Genomic DNA, 19007 nt, shown 5'->3' with positions numbered 1-19007 from the left:
TATTTACTCATATATTCCGCGGAAATTTTTTATTAACTGCTTCAAAGTATCTAATGCTGTATTAAGTGTGCACATTTATCTCGACAAAGATTAAGAAATTTTGCATACCGTTAATATTTGAGTTTTGATATTTTAACAAATATCTGTCTTCTCTTAAGTGAAAAATATACATTACATTGTTTATATTGCAATATTGTTTTATGTAATATACGATAAATAAAATAAATAAAAAAGATAAGAAAAATAAGAAAATAAAATAAAAATTAAAAATTAAATTATAAGAAAATAAAATTATTTTCGTTGACACAATACACCCATGAATCTGCATCTGTGTAATATGTTTCTTAATTTTTGCCATTAAGTGCAGATGCCACCTCCTGTTTTCTACTAACTCTCGAACGACATGGCTCGGATCTATTTGGACCCAGGATATCAAAATTGTTATAATTTGACCGCAGAATGCTTGACAATTATAGTATTTTGAATAGTATTATTTGTCAATAGTATTTTGAAAAACATGTTTGAAAGAATTCATAAATCAAATTTTATTAATCTGATTAAATAAATTTCATATTGAAAAGTTAAGTTGTAATGTTTGATTAAATAAAATATTTCTATGTTGTGACATTTTTTAGTAATAGTTATATATTTGCGTAATAGTTAAACTAAATAGTTAAACATAAGCCGGTCATCAGTGTGTTAACAGAAGTATCTGCGTTGATAATAGCTACCAGATAGCATCATAGCAAACGATGTTACGGGCCAACTCAATATTTACTATTGCCTCCGCCGCAAATATGTACAACATTCTGTACAGTTTTACAAGCCTGTTGAGCCCCATCAAGCAGCACAACCGGACAGCCTAAACTGCAACATAAAATACAGTTAACACGTGAGTCACGTGTGACCCAACGTCCTCTCTTCTATGTATGAGCACCATACCAGTGTAGGTTTATTGACTGCTCGCCCGGTCACCTCGTATAACTCACCGTATCGTAAATCGCATAAACTTATAATGAAAAGAATAAAACTTGATAGCATACTTTCATGGTTAGTTGTTAATATTTTCGTGACCTAGAACGTGTTACTACTTTCCTTGAACTATACATACAGTCGTTAAAGTATTTTCCACAACTCTCACAGGAAAAGTTACATGATACCATGACGTACCGCACCTGGCGTTAAGGATTTTACTTTGTGTTTATGATGCAGGTTGTGCGCTGTAAATTCATCCTTTTATAAATTATATTCACCCTTTTTCAAATCATATTCTCCTATTTTCACATCAAATTCATATTTCATATCATTCATTCATTTTTCAAAACAATTTCACTTATTCTCAAATGAAATTCATCATCTTTATTTAAATTAAATTCACTTTCTTTCAAATTAAATTTATCTTTTTTCAAATTAAATTCACTTTCTTCCAAATTAAATTCATTTTCTTTTTTCAAATTAAATTCACTTTCTTCCAAATTAAATACATCCTTTTGAAAACTAAATTTTCTCTTTCATGAATAAATTTGCCCTTTTGCAAATTAAGTTCTACTTTGTTTTTGTAACACGTTAACTGCCGAAAATCGATGCTAGAAACTCCCACAAAATCTAAGTATGTAATTTGATTAATGGAACTGAAATTAGAGAGTTAAAATTGATCATTGTGAGTGGTATTTTAACTCTTCTGTATTCTGAATATCTTAGCAAAATAATATTATAATAAAAATGAATTATAGAAAGTAGTTGAAAATAAGATTTTACTACCATGTGTATGACCGACGCGGCAGTCAAAGTGTTAAATAATTGCAATAAAAATAAGATCCAATGTAAATTCGTTATTTTGGAATTCAAAATCGTATTGCATGTATGTAACAATGAACTTAAAATATTGATTTATTAGTGATCATGCTTTCATCAATGTAATTACACTGCTGACTTTTATAGAATCACTGCGTTCAGATACATTTCTCTTCCACTAGAGATTTTATCCCGTTCATTTCCACGTATGTATTGTGTAGAAGTCCTTTAAAATCTTTAGTCTTTGAACTTCGCTATACTTCAACAGTAACTTAGATTGTTAAAAAACCTGACCGAGCGTAATCAAAGTTTCGAACTTTGAGTTCGCTATTGAAGTTACGTCGCGTTTGATTTGAAGTCACGAGAGCAGTTACTTCCCTCGAAAAAGAATTGAATCCAGTGTAATTATCGGACTGTAAATTTTTATGTAACTTTCCATTTATTGTCCGTAACATAATAAATGTAGCAAAGAAAAAAATTCTTTCGACAATTAGATGATTCTTGGTTAATGTAAACGTTTTCTTGTATTTTACATATTTTACATATTTTACATATTTATTCATCTAGTGATTATTATTTTTTTTGTCATACTGGCTACTTGTGGATAATAAAAATACTAGGAAATTGTGGATAATAAAATTCTAGGAAATTGTGGATAATAAAAATATTATAGTGTTTTTGCACAGTGTGTTTCACAAAATGGCCGCGTAGAGATTAGCAAAGCGTATAATTAACATTATTCGTTAACAGTCAACGCTATTGAACAGTTTACGACAAATTTTGTCAAATAATTAAACAAGGAAAAAGCCATACTGCGAAAAAAACCACCAAACTAAATTTCGATCTTTATGTAAAATGAAAACAATTTACCTAAATTGCAACAAACTGGAGCGAAATAGATATTTATTATATTTTCAATATGTTGAAAATAATATAACAATACATTCAGATTTATCGAATGTTTCTATGGTCTTGGGTTTCCTCTGATCATTGTTGTCATAAATGCGAAAATCCGCAGTCTCCCTATGAAGAGAAGAAATCGAATGTAAATTCGCTTGCAGTTTTATCGGAAAACTTTATTACTTCAGAATTACGTCTATGAATACACAATTCCCACGCAATTCCAGCGAGTTCTTCGAATGGAGATGGTCCACCGTACAGAAGTTTATAGTAACTTTTTCCAATTTAGACTATAAGCCACAAACGATGTGGAAGTGCTGCCGATGGATTTGGATAATCCATTTAGCTGAAAAAAGGGCTGAGAGAAAAATTCTTTGCCACAGCAGGAGTAGATCGAGTTTTACATATTGTGATGTCGCATAAATAATTTACGCGGCAGGAATGAAAAAATTATTGAATGATTAGATCTTTCAAATGCAAGAAAACGCATAAATTAACAAGGCCTAATTGCATTTTAATTTTATTTTCATGGAGTTTTATTTTAACGAGTAATTTTTTAGTTCACGAAGGAAACTTTTCTTTAATTTTAATTTTTGTAAAAAATTGAAGAATTGAAGAAGAATTTGTGTAAAGATATGCAGTCTAGTGATAACAGTGATAAGATAGAATAGCATTTGTGAAGTAAGAATTTAAAGAACGTGAACTCGACGAATGTTAATTATTAAATATTCTGCTTCGTTGCCAAATAAAAACAAGAATTATTTTTGATACAACATAATTCTTTAGTTCAAAAAAGTTAGATGATAGTGTTATTTATACTATTCGTTTTATCCCATTTATTGGGTTGCTGCAAAAATAATTACGGTTTGTCAAATAGATACCTTACAAAAAACCGAAATTACTTTTGAAACAACCCAATATTTTTCAATTGGAAGAACAGACAAAATTTCAATGAATTACTATTGTAAACTATACTCAACGAGAGTTCTTAAAAATTTCGGATAACACAACTACATAACTTAATCTCTTAATTCTCATTAGATGATATTGTTTTGAGCACAGCGTGCAATGTAACGTTACATGCAATATAAATCTGATAAGTAGAGTGCAGATTTTTATGCGAAATAAAAACTGCATTAGTTGCAAGACACAGCAGCTACATACACATTCATTTATTTTTAATAATATTAACGAGTTGATAAGAACATAACAGAGTTTGTAAATTCTTTAAATTGTCCTTACTCTTTTGCATTTAAATTACTCATTTTTCTCATAAATGTATAAAATCTGCAATCTACTGATCAATCATGTTTTCCAACACTGAAGAAAGTAATTTAATATAAAACAATATTATGCCAATAACATTAGTTTTATAAAATCAGTTTTTTTATAATATCGATTGCGTCATAAATGTTTCAAGATAAGATGCGACGAAGCACAAGCAAAGTTTGTCATTGTTTTCACTTTCGGGGACATATACCAAGAGCTCAAACTTATTTTTTTATCATTCTGAGCACCTAATTCAGCCTCTTGGAGTTAGGTGACTACAGAAAATGTAATCAGTATCGTTGTTATCTACTTTTCAAGAATCTGTGTTCCTTTCCTGGTAAAGAAAAGCTTCTTCTTTTTCTTTTTTGCTTGAGAACTAATTACTTCTTGCGGGAAATGATGTACTTTTCTGTTCGAGGTGTTAAATCGTTTATGTAAAGCTGTAATCTCTCTGTTTTATCTCCAACGTAGTTTCGAGGCCATTTGAGTGACCGTACTTTCATCTTGTTATGTATGTATTATCTCTGCTAGCGTGACCGTTTAATCCGCAATGTTTAACAATATTAGTTCTGCCCTGGTTAATAACAATTACAATTGTCCTGGTGAAGATGAAAAATGAGGGGAGTAATTACGATTCTTAATTGCACCGGTAGAAGAATTACTACCCTTTTTTATGACCATTATGATCGCTTTAATTTTTCTTCTAACGAAGAAGATGTCCTCTATAAAAAGATGTTTCAACAATTAATTTCTTGCTATTTTTCGCTTTTATCAAAATATGTGGCAAACCTTCAGGTTTTTAATTATAATGTACAACATTTGAACACGTTATTCGCGAAAGTTTATTAGAGTCAGAATAAAAGATTATTAAGGTCCAAGGGTTCAGAAATTAATATTCATTGAGATATATTTTCGTTAATTTTTAATTTTATTTTATAATTAATTAATAAATAACTTTTTATTCTGTATTCGATATACTTTCGAATGACACGGTTACATGTTGCATATTATAGTTAAAAAGTTCGAGGCGGCTTCCACAGTTTGATAACAAAGGAAAGTTGCAAAAAAATAAATTGTATGCGTGTATGCTCCTCTTTATACCAAATAACTTTTGTTCGAAACATTTTTTTATGCAATATGTAGCGTACAAGAAAAGTTAATATGAAAGGATTAAATGACTTTCCCTGTATAGGATCCTGTAGTTCAACCTTTGAACAATAGAAAATTAATATCAACGCAGCTAGTAATGTTTTTTATTGGAATTTCCTTACTGATAAATCTTTTATAGTCGACGGTCGACCATGTTTAGTAGATTGCAGATTTTAAGAATTTATGGCAAAAATGAGTAGCTGACACATAAAATTGTGAAGACATAAGAAAAATGTAATGATATTGTTACACTATTTTTAACTTAGCAAAATTATTAAAAGAAACGACTTACTTTTTTTTTTTAAATTTCTGTTCGTTACGACTTCGAAAATTTTTATTTTGTGATCAACGGACAAAGAATGGTTGTTATTAACATAAATTGTATCTATGATGTTGTTCAGTGGCTTGACTACGTTTAATATTTTAGGTCACATTTAATTATTATGCGTTTAGGCGTTCTGGTAACCCAGATTCGCTGTCGACCTTCCGCAGTTCATCCCAAAATTGTTTCCTCAAACACGCACTGGAAAGTTAATTCAGAAAGGCGGCTAATTTAATTAATAATCTGCACGCTACAAAGGAGACTGCCAAGAGATTTCTCAGGCCAGACCTGTTTTCTCGAGAATATCTTCTGTGATATAAGCAAAGAGCTCGAGTAGAAACCGATGCTACAAAGGATGCATGATTTTCTGAAAATTCCTACTATCTGACATTTTATACTCGTATACGATAGGTGGAAATGAAACAGAAAATCTCCGACGATTTGTTTGCTTGACGTTAAATACAATATTTGACGTTGATGTTTTCCATTTCATTAACGTTATTATATTCGCAAACGCGCGTTAATGACGAATTGGGATTTTATAATGATACAAGTTATTAACTTCGAAGAAATGAATGTTGAAAAATGACAGAAGCTGTCTAAAGTTATAAAATGAATTTCAAAAATGATTGAAATGTTCTGAATTCATAAAATGATTTTTAAAAAATAACTGGAGCTCTCTAAATTTATAAATAGAATTTTAGAAGATAACTGCAATTTCCTGGATTTATAAAACGAATCTTAAAAAATGACTGAAGCTTATCAAATTTGTAAATAGAATTTTAGAAAATAATTGAAATTTTTTAAATTTATGAAATAAATTTAAAAGAGATAACAAGTTTTCTGAATTAATGAATAAAACTTCCTAAAATAAAATAAAATTTAAAAGCTCTCTAACTGAAATTTTCTGAAACAAAATAAATTTAAAAAAAATGCTTGTTATTTAGTTTTGTATAAATCTGTCGTTGTGAAATAACATTTTTAAATCGTTGGTTAAAATTTTTCGAACTTTTACTCGAATAAAAGAATAAAGAAATATTTCTTCTTTTTATGATGTTGTACGAAGTGATTGAATAATACACATTTTATCTTAAAAGTGACGTTGCTCTTTCGATTATGCTATATATGTTATAGTAATCATAACAGCAGTTCGCTAGGTGTTCTTTAACAAACAATAGCGTAAACATAATTTCGAATATCGTAATATGAATGAATGAAATATTAATATCAATATTATATTAGTACTTTAAGAATGCCACTGTTGCATTCAAATTTATATCGCTTTCTATTTATTTCTATCTATGATAGAATCGCAAAATCCATTGAACGCTTTCACACATTCGCCGATTCTGAAATCATGCGTTTGATGATAAATTAATTATTCTGCAAATATCTGTCATTGAAATTGATCAACGAATATTTAGACATTGATACCGTCAAGATTATTACAGATATGAAATAATTTTATTCGAAGCTTACTAACGCATTTGAATCTCTGCGTCCATCAACTAATTACTCATTACGACGATGTGACACATAATTAATTATAATTGAAACGAACGACTTGACACGTCTTAAATTAGTTCTATCGTCATTGCAGTTCATATTATTTCATTGTTCTTTGCTGTTCGTTCGTCCTGCATCGCTTTAGAATATTAAGGCTCGACCTATAATCTACAGGGTGTCCCATAATTAACTCGGACAGGGGCGATTTCTGAGATCATTTGAAGTAACTTTTTCCTTAGCAAAAATGCAATCCGCGGCTTCGTTTACGAATTATTAATGAAAAAACAGTGACCAATGAGAGGTGAGCTCTCGCAAGGTGACCGACCCAAGGCGGCTAAGTCAACGAGCGGTCGAAGCCCAGTTCTGCTCATTGGCTCGACTGCCTTGCGCTAGCTGATCTCGCCTCTCTGGTCACTGCTTTTCGTTAATAACTTATAAACAATGCCGCGGATTGCATTTTCGCTAAGGAAAAAGTTACTCCAAATGACCTCAGGAACTCAGGAATCCCCAATTTCCGGGTGTTAACATAATTATTGGACACCCTGTATATGCATACTACTTATTATCTATTCGAATCTCGATATCTTATATTCTACTTCCATAATAATTTGGTAGCAGTTCGGACTGAAATCATCGCGAACGTAACAATGACAAAGGTAAGTAGTTCAAATCAAAATAGCAGACGCATTTAAATAATCGCTTCTGTTAGACAAATACTATTGTATTACTACCAACTCATTAAAATGATTAAGAAATGAAATCGATGTCTACGTAGTCCCTGAATCTTGCAATTAATGAAGAATTAATTTTTATTTTGCATTAAGATTTATAACATAGTTAATTTTTCTACGTTAGGTTTTCCTGTAACTTATAAACTTACACGTATACTCTATCTTTGCCAATGAACAAAACAACTACGTTTGCTGGAAGTTTGTTTCAATAAAAGGTAAGCAAAAGCCGTTTAGTATATTAAACGTCCGACCGAAACCATCGAGGACCTTATTGATCGGTCTTTCTCGTGTCTCTGGAGTCAAGTTTTCGAGTATCTGTCGACCGAGATAGTTAAAGCATGTGTGGAACGGGGTTTCATAGGGAGTGATGGATGAGCATTTTCCATGCATTCATTAAGATAATATTTGCACATTATACATTGTCGGTCGCAAGAAAGAAAACTGCTAACTCGGTGTCGTAACGAAGACTGAGCAGAAAGACAAATTTAGCCAGTCATTTGTCAGACACGGCCGTCTGTCCATTGTAACACTGAGCATTCGATGCGATGGTTTGTGTATTTATTACACGCAATACATGCATACATTTACGAAAATTCCGATTTACTTTCGTCATAGTTCGTGTATGCACAGCATTAATTCGTTTAATCATTTCGGACAATATTTACGTTCTTAATAATTATAAAATAGTTAACACTGATCCTTATGGTACTTTTAATTATACGCATTGTTTGTTCCAATGAACGTTGTTTATTTACATTGTCAACCCCTCGTGTAAATATTCATATTTAAATGTTACCTTAACGATGAAAAGTATAACGATAAAATGTATAAGTTAATTATAAAAGATGCCCGTTAATATAAATCTCCTGTGTTATATTTGCGATGGGTTCGGCTCGTGCGTGTTTGTTCGGACTGCTACCAATTCATTATGCAAGTAAAACGTAAGATACTGAGATTCGAATAGATAATGTCTAGTGTGGTTAGAGATCGAGCATTACACTATTATAAAGCAATGCGCGACGAACGAACAGCAAAGAAACAGGCGGGAGGAATAATTTATATTTATATGATAGGTTCGAAATTACGTTAGGCCCGTTACAGGCCCCATTCGTAAGATCGATGTTAGAATAATTATGGGAGGCTTGAAACAGTTTCAATGATAAGAGAATTTAAATATGTTTGAAAACGATATTAATATATTCTAGCATAAAACGAAATACAATGTAATTAAAACGTGGATGTCAGGATAAACACATGGAAATACAATTATCATCGGTACGTATTTACAATAATACAATAAGTCTTTCATACATTTAAGATTGATATTGAAAGAGGACAATAGAGATTATTCACCAAACGCAAGAATGATTTTAATGGTCTGATAATAAGCTTGCTATATTATCGGAAGATATCCCCGGAGAAGTAAAGATGATATTCGTCCCCTAACTTTAATGAACTGAATGAACTGATAATGAACTGAATTTAAGTAATTGAATTCATGAATTAGAAGAATTTCATATCTTTTTTATACAAAAGCTAAAATATAAATGAACTTAATAAAATTGGATCAAACTAATGTTTTACGTGAGGATAAAGTCTTTTGTCCGAGCTGAATGGTATAACTTTCAATAAACGAAACAAATTACGCTTGAATGTAAAATATTGTTCGGAACACACACACACATATCACTGTGTTATTTTAAATAATTTATTGTTTTCAAACCTCGTCCAATGGATACCAGGTTTTTATTTTTGGTGCGCTCTTTGGCAGTAAATAACAATAAAAAATGAACAAGTAAAAGAAAACGATAGCGCAGGTAATTCTTAATGCAACACAACAATTATGTTTCTCGAAATCGTGTAGTGCGAATGTGCGTTGTAAAATATTCGAAAGTAGCAGAAAAACAATGTTAAACTCGAAAAAGTAATAGTCAGACTACTTTGCTTTAATAACTGTAAAAAATGTGTAGAATGCTAAATATAATATTCGCTAATTATTCTTATCTTTACCACTGCTGAGCTCATTAAACGGGACCGTTTACCTTCCTGCTAAATAAATATCTTGCGTTCTCCGTTGCAGCATCTTTATTTCCATGCGCCACTTTTATCAAAAATTCTTTGCTTGTTTGCTTGTCCCTAATCTTTATAATTTTTGTAATATGCCCCGACCTATTTTCGTGAAATTTTTCCTCGTATCTTGTGCTTCTTTCTCGGCGAAGTCAGTGACGTACCCGGTTTACTACTATAACAATGGTAGTCAAAATCGCACTAAATTAAAACAACTTATTTCATAATGTAAGATTTAAAAACGCAGGTTTTATTGTAGTAATTACTTTGTTAATCTCCTTACTCTTAATAAAGCTCATAAATTTTAACGAACTTTGGTTTACTTCAGCAAATTGTAGTAAAAATTGATTTACAGATTTGATAAAAAAATTGTGGGAATAATGCAATGACAGATATGTCGATCAAATTGTTAATGTAGAAATACTGTGTTGTGTAAAGGTTAACTAGACTACGGATCTTAATGCAAAATAAGATAGTTGTTACTTAATTTCTAGGAAAGGCAATGAAATAGAGATATACTTCTTTTGTTAATAATTTGGATAAGTTAGCAAGAATGGGATATTATTTTTACATTCTCCTTATATTTTTAGCATTTTCTTTTTCTTTTTATCAGTTCATTATAAATGCGGAAAACCCGCAGTCTACTTATAACATGCAAAAGTCACAGATAACACAAACTTCAAATTAAACACAGTTAATACTTTATTTACCGGAAGCTTTTTATTAGGTTTTTTGAATGGCTCAATTGTCCATAATAAGTTCGATAATCTTCTTTTACATAATAATTGCGATACATTTTGTTACATGATAATAATCTAAATAATTTTACGGATCATAGATGAGGTTATTATAATTTTTGAACAATTGTTAAACAAATTCTTAACTGTTGAGCTTCAATTTTAAAAGATCTCTTAAAAACTGCCGGTAATTAAAGTGTTAATAGCAAGTAAATTTTCATAGAATTTACTAGAATTTGTAACAGTATTTTAAAAATTTATTGAACTTTGCAACAGTTCATTATAACGTGAAACGTTTTTCACTAAAATATATAAATGAACGAATTACTTAACGTGAACTTACGATTAAAAATACATATATTCATTGTTCTAACAAACATATGTTTTAATAAAATTTTCAAACAATGATCTACGACCGAGAATTTTCATTTACTGCGCAAACCCAACACAGTTTATCAACGTGGCGTATTTCGACGTCACACATTTGGTTTTCTTGGCACGAATGTTATTTTTCATCACATCATGTACTGTTTGTAACTCTAGATCTGAACGACATGTAACATAAAATAACGATTGTTCTAAAATCGGAAATGTTGGAAAATGGGCATAAATCAAATGAAATGTATTATTTTTTTGTATTAATTAGCGTGATTATAGTAATAATGTAAACTTTATTATAATAACACACTAAACGTGCAATATCAAAATGGACACGATATAATTTCGATAAATAACAAAAGATTCATGCCCTCGAAACATACATAGGTATAAATGACACGCCTTTATATATCCGACAAAATGGTACAAAAATTGTGCATACTCTATACGTTTAATATTATTAAAGTTATGGTACAAATGAGCCGTTTATTTTGATAGTAGCATAAGTCACTTTACCGTAATGAGAAGTGGTGATTTTTAATGTTTATACGAAATTATTTATACTGAGAAAAATATCAGTATCCTGAGATAACAAATACAAGTAAATCTTCTCGAAAGTTAGCATCCATATTTTTAAACGTGTTAAAACGCAAACCCTTAAATATATCGACTTAAAAACAAAGTGACTTATATCACTTTCAAAATAGACGGCTCAAATATTCGAAAATAAGTTTACTTATATCATGAAATCTCTGTCATTGGATTGTCACCATATGCTACGCGTTAATACGATAGAGGTTTTGCTACAATTAAAATTTTCATCGCGTATTGTCAATGGCGTGATAACTCACCTTGTAGTTTCGGTAACGGGATATTAGCACCTTGACCGATTCGATTAACTTTACTGCCCGGTTAACCATATTGGTCTATTGATTGTTTCGAGTGGAGGACTAGTCGAACTATCGGCGATGTTATTGGTTGACCAGTTTCTCTGCTACTGTCTTCTCGAAGTCTGTGCGATTCGTTTCATTCCTTAAGTAATATTGATTTGAGTGCTACTTCATAACATTACGGGAACATAGAAGCGGTCTCTCTTGAGTATACTATCGCTTAAGAATAGCATCATCAACGTTGATCGATATTAGTGCCTACTGAAATATTGTTTAACTGTTGTATTATTGTTACTGTTTTACTATATTTACTGCCTTTCGGCCTAGGATGACTTCCTGTTACAACTACTTTTTACATTAATCTTTTCATGTCCAACTTAACTTATTTCCTTTTTACTAACATGCAAAGAAACTGTAAAACATGTTAACACTGAATAATATGCATAATTAATATGCATACATCGATTATACAATTATATACTTAAACTGATATGTTAGATAAAATCTTCTGCATTGATTTCATCTTTTTCACGTGCAATTTTAATTTTTATACTTGTCCAATTAATTTACAATACTATGATTATGGTTTGCAAATGTAGAATTTATTAAAACTATTTTTCTAATAGCTCTGAATGTCTCAAATGTTTTACTGTTGCGTTAGAAACTCAAATTTTCTAGAAGTTTATATTGGAAAATATATTAGAAAATCATTGAATAGTTTTCTTTCTTAAGAATTAAATTAAGGAACGAGAGTGAACAAACGAGTCTACTAAGAAGATAGTTAGATTATTTATATGATTTATTAATCCTGAAGAAATATTTTATAGGTATATTTTTATACTCGTAATAATCTGTGATGATTACTATGATTACTATGATGATCATCAATGATTAATTGTTAAGAAATCTAAACACAGATTGATCAAAAACATTTTAAAAATGGAATACAACTGTTTTCGCAATAGCAACTTCAACATAGTTGCCAATAGAGCATGGATTAAGTACAAAATGAAATATTGAAAACATCAGAAAAATTTCAGAACCTTTTATTAAAAGCTGAAATCCCTTATTCTTGCAATTCATGTGAAACAGTTTTATGTAGCATAGAAATCAGCAACTTAGTTATCAAGTCTAAAATGTCGGTACATTTCGCATACAATAATACACAATTCTACATGTATAATTCCAAATTACATTGAGAAAGGATTCATTAAAATATCCAAACATTTGAAAGAAAAATCCGCGAAAACATCAAATGAACGTATCCTTAAGACACACTATTTTTCTACAAGTATATTTAATAACGATTTATCTCTTACAAAATATATAGTTCGATACACAGCATTTTGCTATGATCATTCTCTTTTAAACCACTTGAGTTCGATTATCGATTTTTTTCTATTCTCTTTAAAAATGAATTGAACATTAATGTGTTGCCAAATTATTTGTAATTTTCAATATTTCCGCACAATCCTGGTTCTGAACATAGCCACGTTCATATTGAATAGTAAAATTTTATTTGTTCAGTTCAGATCAGAAGAACGACTGGAATCGTGACAACCGTGGAAGCACTTTCAATGTGTTAGGCTGTATTAAAGCAGCATAAAACATTCAACTACTCTTTAAATATAGGCGAAAAATATAAACAATTCTGATATGTGATACAAATATGAGTTACAGTTCTTTTCCAAAAATCTAAAAAAAAATGATAAAAATTGTGATCGAGATTAAATACATTCCTCCTTCTCAACATCAAAGGTTGCTCGCTCCCTTTCAAACGATCGCAGTTACGAAAAAATCTGTATCAAACGCTATTACAGCATGCTGGAACTGCATGGAAATGCATGGCGCCTGTCTTTCCCCATAAAAAAAAGAGAAGAAATAGAAACAAAGCTATCCGCGTAACATCGAGATCATCAACCCGCGACCTGTTCTCGTTCTTTCCTCGCAACGTCCGTTGTTTCACAGCGTCGAGTTGCAGCTATCTGAATGTGAATAATGACAATTAAAGCAGTGTTAGACCGTCGCGTCGGATTCGTCTCTCCTCTTTTCGTTCTTCCACGCTTTTTTCCATCCTGGTCGAGTTTTCGCAGTGTTCGCGACACGATATTCTTTGCGGCTTCAAAGTCATTATCGTCCGAGCCGTGCTTTATTTCCATTATTATTATTATTATTTGCTTCGTCCCAACGCGGCTAGCAAAAGAGCCGCCAGCACCTCGGGAGCTCATTATAATAATATCAAACCGGAATTTGCATCGAAACGTCAATTTGTATTCACATCGATCCGTCCGCCGCACTTGCTCCTTCTTCTGTTTCCCTTACCTCCCGCCCTTCTCCTTCACTCACTCTTTATCTCTCCTTTTCTCTCGCCCTTTGCCTTATCTCACTCTGTTTCTCACTTTCTCTCTCACGCGATGTTATGTTGCCATAAAAGAATGGGAGAGTTTCCCAAAATGTAATGGTTCTTGTCCCAATCGGAGAAGTTTACAAAACTGATATTGGTCCTAAGTTCTCCCATTTTTTAAATTTATTCTACACGTGCAAGATGGAAGACGGTAGAACTTTGATTATCGGATGCAAGACATGAACCTACTGTTCGGATAATCGAATTGTTCGGACAACCGATTTCTATTACAGAACGCTGAAGAAGAAGAAAATGATATAATCTAGTTTTCGTTTTGATATTTACTTTTATTTATACGTATTTTGTGATTCATAAGTACTACACGTAAGCAGGGTGTTCCATAATTGTGTTAACACAGGGAAAGGGGTGATTCCTGAGGTCATTTGAAGTAACTTTTTCCTTAGCGAAAATGCAATCCGCAGTTTTGTTTATAAGTTATTAAAAATAAAATAAGTTATTAAAAAACATTGACCAATGAGAGGCGAACTCGCCTAGCGCTAGGCGGCCGAGCTAATGAGCGATCGAAGCCCAGTTACGCTGATTGGCTTTAAAAATTAAAACATTATCGTTTGCTAATAAATATTGCTCATACCGTCCAAGAATAACATTAAGTTTGTGGGGCAACATAATTATTTCATAAAATAAACCATATTTGTAATATATTTGACATATTCGCAAATAAGTAAGTGTCCGAAAACTTATGAACGGGGGTGTACTTATGTTGAATATACAAGTAACGCGATCAATAACAATAACGATCAATAGGATGCGGATTTAAATGCAAAATAGTCTGGATCGTTTACAAAGAATAGAAGTTAAATAGAACATTCTTTCTTTCTTTCTTTAATAATTCTAATAGATTAACAATAATTCATTGATATTTAAAGATTCTTTCAACATTTTTACTAATTCAACTTGCTATTGCTCAATTTTGCCATAAATGCATAAAATTCGCAGTCTAATGATAAATCGCGACAATATAACAATGTTAAAATAATAATAAAAATAATACTAAGATGCGACATTGTGAGTGTTTTTCTCTTTCCCTCTCTTTCTCTTATTTATCTTTTTCTCTTCCTCTCTTGCTTCTCTCTCTTTCTTTTATTTATCTTTCCTCTTCCTCTTTTTTTCTTCATTCTATCTCTTGCTTCTCTCTCTCTCTCTCTCTCTCATATTTATCTTTTCATCTCCCTCGTTTTTTCTTTCACTCCATCTCTTGCTTCTCTCTCTCTCTCTCTCTCTCTCTCTCTCTCTCTCTATCTTTAATATCACTGCGAGGGACGGTGAAAGTTTCCGGCGCCCGCCGGAATTAATCCACTTGGCGGTGTCTGCTTTGAAACTCGTTAATGAAATTCTATCGATGTAGCTGGACGATGAAGATTTTAATAACACTTCCCTCGTTTCTTTCCGTCCTGCTCTCACGGCCAGCCTCGACCACGGCGAAACGTCGAGCCGGCGCGGCGGCCTAGTAATTAAATGTTCTTGATCCTTTTCGTTAGACGGTCCCGATAAATTCAGGGATAGGGGGACAGGCGTGAGAGAGGGACGGGTGGCGCGATTCCCCGATTATTTCGAAATAATTTTCGACCGTTTCTAATTGGGACGACGGTCGGCTACCAAATTATTTTCAACGATTTTTAATTGGAACGTAACGTGCGGGATTGCGCTCAACACCAGTCGAATTCAATCGAGAGACCAATCGCAGGTAGAACGCCCGGCAACGCCCTGGTATTACTCTTCATTCATTTTACGCGATTTCGCGGTGGTGGAATTTGTCTGTATTCAATTGGGTCAGTTATAGTTCCGTGGGAATACGATTTTATGCTTCATGTTTCTAGGTGTTAGATGTGCGCGGAAGTTTTGGTCTTTCTCCAAAATGCTTATTTATTTATATGTGATATTTTTATTTGCTTATTTATTCATTTATTTATGGATTATGAATAGACTGTGAGTTTTAATGCATTTATGGCTAGTGCAGATTTTTAAAATGGAAACGTACAAATTAACAGCGCCTAATAGAATTTTTATTTTATTTTTACGATAAGTAAATCGTCTTTTAGTTGATTAATCCTTTATCGTACCAATTTCTTCACAACTCTTTCGATTGTATTCATTTCCTAGAAGAAATATAATGTACGTATATCTGAATGCTTAAATATTGATAACTAGAGAACAGAATTTTATTTTGACTTGAATGAACGGAATAATATTCATACTCAACAGTTCAGTACTAGAAATCTCCATCACAAGTCAGATTCGTAACATTAGAAGACTAAAAAAACTGAATTTATTTAAACTCTTCACCATTTTTATTATAATAATTTTATTTTTATTCTATTCTCAGTCATTTGAGAATAAAATAGGTAATTTGGACTGGCATGGTAATTAGTGGTAATTCTAGTTTCTGAACAGTGACCTGCGAAAATAACGATTTACATAAAGGTCAGCAATCTAATTATCCGGCTACAATGCATTTGTGGCAAAAGTATGTAAGAGAAATACGTCATAGAAGAATTCAAGGAAATTGTTGCATTACTTTCAATTTATTGAAACTGTGCAAACGAGAAATACATTCCATATTTTATTTCTGTTATAGCCTTAATTATACATTAACTTTTGAAATATTTTCTCTTATTTTGAAAAATTTTCCTTCATCAAACAGGAAGCGAGAAGTTCTCACTTTGTCACAAGATCTCCGATACTACTTATTTATTAGCAATATGTTCTACGTGTTTTAGCAGGCGACAAACATCCACGATTAAATATCGTAAGCCTGCCACTATCTATGAACGTGATTGTACCTTTATTTCTTCGTAACGATTGTCAAGCGAGCACTCTGGCTCACCGCCATGAGTTTTGCGTTAGAAAAAAAAGAGCACGGATGAATCGAGAAGAATCGATTTATCCGAAATTTTGTAAAAATCGTTTGATTCCGACAGGCTCGCTACGGTTCGGCCTGTTTCTAATTTTTTAACAACGCTCGCGCCATGTGTTTGTGCCGGCTGCGCGCGTCACGTTCAGCGCTCAAACGATCAAACAAATGAAATGGATCGCGGGACGGAAGCGATTTGAAACAGAAGCGCGAACAATCTCCGCGATTATTGTTTACGAGATCTGTCTACCACATTGAGTTATCACTGAAAAAGAAAAGATATTATCATCTCGTTAAGTCCTTTTTAATTGTTAAACATGTTTAAATCGCGCCTTTATACGATGTGTTAGCCTTGTTTGAATATTTGCATGTATATTGTTGGAATGCAACGATATTACTCCATAGAGAGAGAGAGAGAGAGAGAGAGAGAGAGAGAGAGAGAGAGAGAGAGAGAGAGAGAGAGAGAGATTTAGCATTTAGACATAAGTCTATAGAAAGCAGTTATTTTATGCAGTTTCATGCACTATGTCTAGTCTATCCTGTTTCTGTTTAATGCACTGTGGATTATACCTAATATGCATTTTATAACATAATGAAATATACAGGGTGAGTCATATGATGTACTCATTCATTTAAAAAATAGAAAGTTGACCTTGATATTTCGAAAACTACATTATTTAAAAAAAAGGTGAATACGTCATTGCCAACCTTTCCCTTAAAACTCTACAACATTCGTATTTAACACTTTTTAATTAGACGCATAATTTAAAAGTTGTACGGGGTGTAAAAGTATCTTGCGTTATTTATAGATTGCGTATTTTATGCATTTACGATAAAAATGAATACGTAAAATAGCAAACTTTGAAGCAACAAAACTGTTCTAGCAATTTTGACTTATTTAAATCACTGAAATAATCAGTACATTTTTACGTAATTTCTGTGTCTGACAAATTCACTTAGGAAGTTTTGATTTTAAAACTCCGCGTAACAAGGTGGACTGCGAACGTTTCGAAAAGGGGGTTAATTACTTTTTGATTGACGCAAACTAGAGAACAAAGATTGTTGTTCCTTAATAGTGAATGAAGCAGTTTAACGCCCGCGTGAATTCACGATCTTAAATTTTACAAAATTCGGACGCATATTTTTTCGCTTTCTAAGGTTATTTATAATATAAGAAAACAAATTAAGTACAAAACAAAATTATTTTTAATAACTCATGTGTAAGGTCATATTAAAATTTATTAAGCGAGGGCAAAAATTATTTCCGTCGATTTGGCCAAACAAAATGGCTGCGGCAATGTGAACAAATTCTTTATGCAAAATAAAATGTTTCTATGTCAACTGTAAGAAAAATAGAAGTTAGATAAAAATATACTTCTTCAAGAGAGAGAAAGAAATATACTTAAGAAATAAGAAATATACTTCTTCATTATTATTTATCACTATTAAGAATATCAGTCGCAAGACTTTCTATTAATTATAAATATTTTGAAGTGAGCGGGAAAGTGCAGCCAATTTTTTCTGCATATCATTTTAAGTTATTTGCTTTAAAAAATTGCATCATGCTGGGAACAATAGGGAACAACCAACTTTTTGGCAAATTTGATCATTGTGCGTCGCCCACTGCGATCCGACAGTCGAGAACTCGGATCTCGGAACCTTCAACAAGATTCTCCGATCTTCGTGCAGATGGAAAGGGAAAGAGATACCAAAAGGGGGTGCAGGGCGACAGGCAAGACCCGAGCGTGTCTTGATTGTACAAAGAGGCAATCTGATTGATTGGTATGATTATGCTTGTCCCGCAGAGTTTTTCTACGAGATCCTGATCATCTAACTGCACTTTGATCCCTCTGACGAAATTCTGAAAGTCGGAAAAGCATTCGAACAAATCGCTTTCACGGTGAGTTAAATTAGATTGGTCCAACGTTCGCGCAAATTTCATTGTTGGATTGTGGAGTGTTATTAATAAAAGTATACGTAGATGTTCT

General features: G+C 32.1%; 1 protein-coding gene across 7 annotated transcripts in view; it reads left to right on the top strand.

The window, feature by feature from the left end:
• LOC117218700 (cysteine-rich venom protein kaouthin-2) overlaps window positions 1–19007 on the top strand; it is a 234481-nt gene that overhangs the window by 65380 nt on the left and 150094 nt on the right. The gene's annotated exons all lie outside the window — the stretch shown is intronic.

Source organism: Megalopta genalis, chromosome 1 (assembly GCF_051020955.1).
Source record: "Megalopta genalis isolate 19385.01 chromosome 1, iyMegGena1_principal, whole genome shotgun sequence".
Lineage (NCBI taxonomy): Eukaryota > Metazoa > Arthropoda > Insecta > Hymenoptera > Halictidae > Megalopta > Megalopta genalis.
Note: the sequence above shows the minus strand (reverse complement) of the source record. Positions and strands in the feature narration are given on the sequence as shown.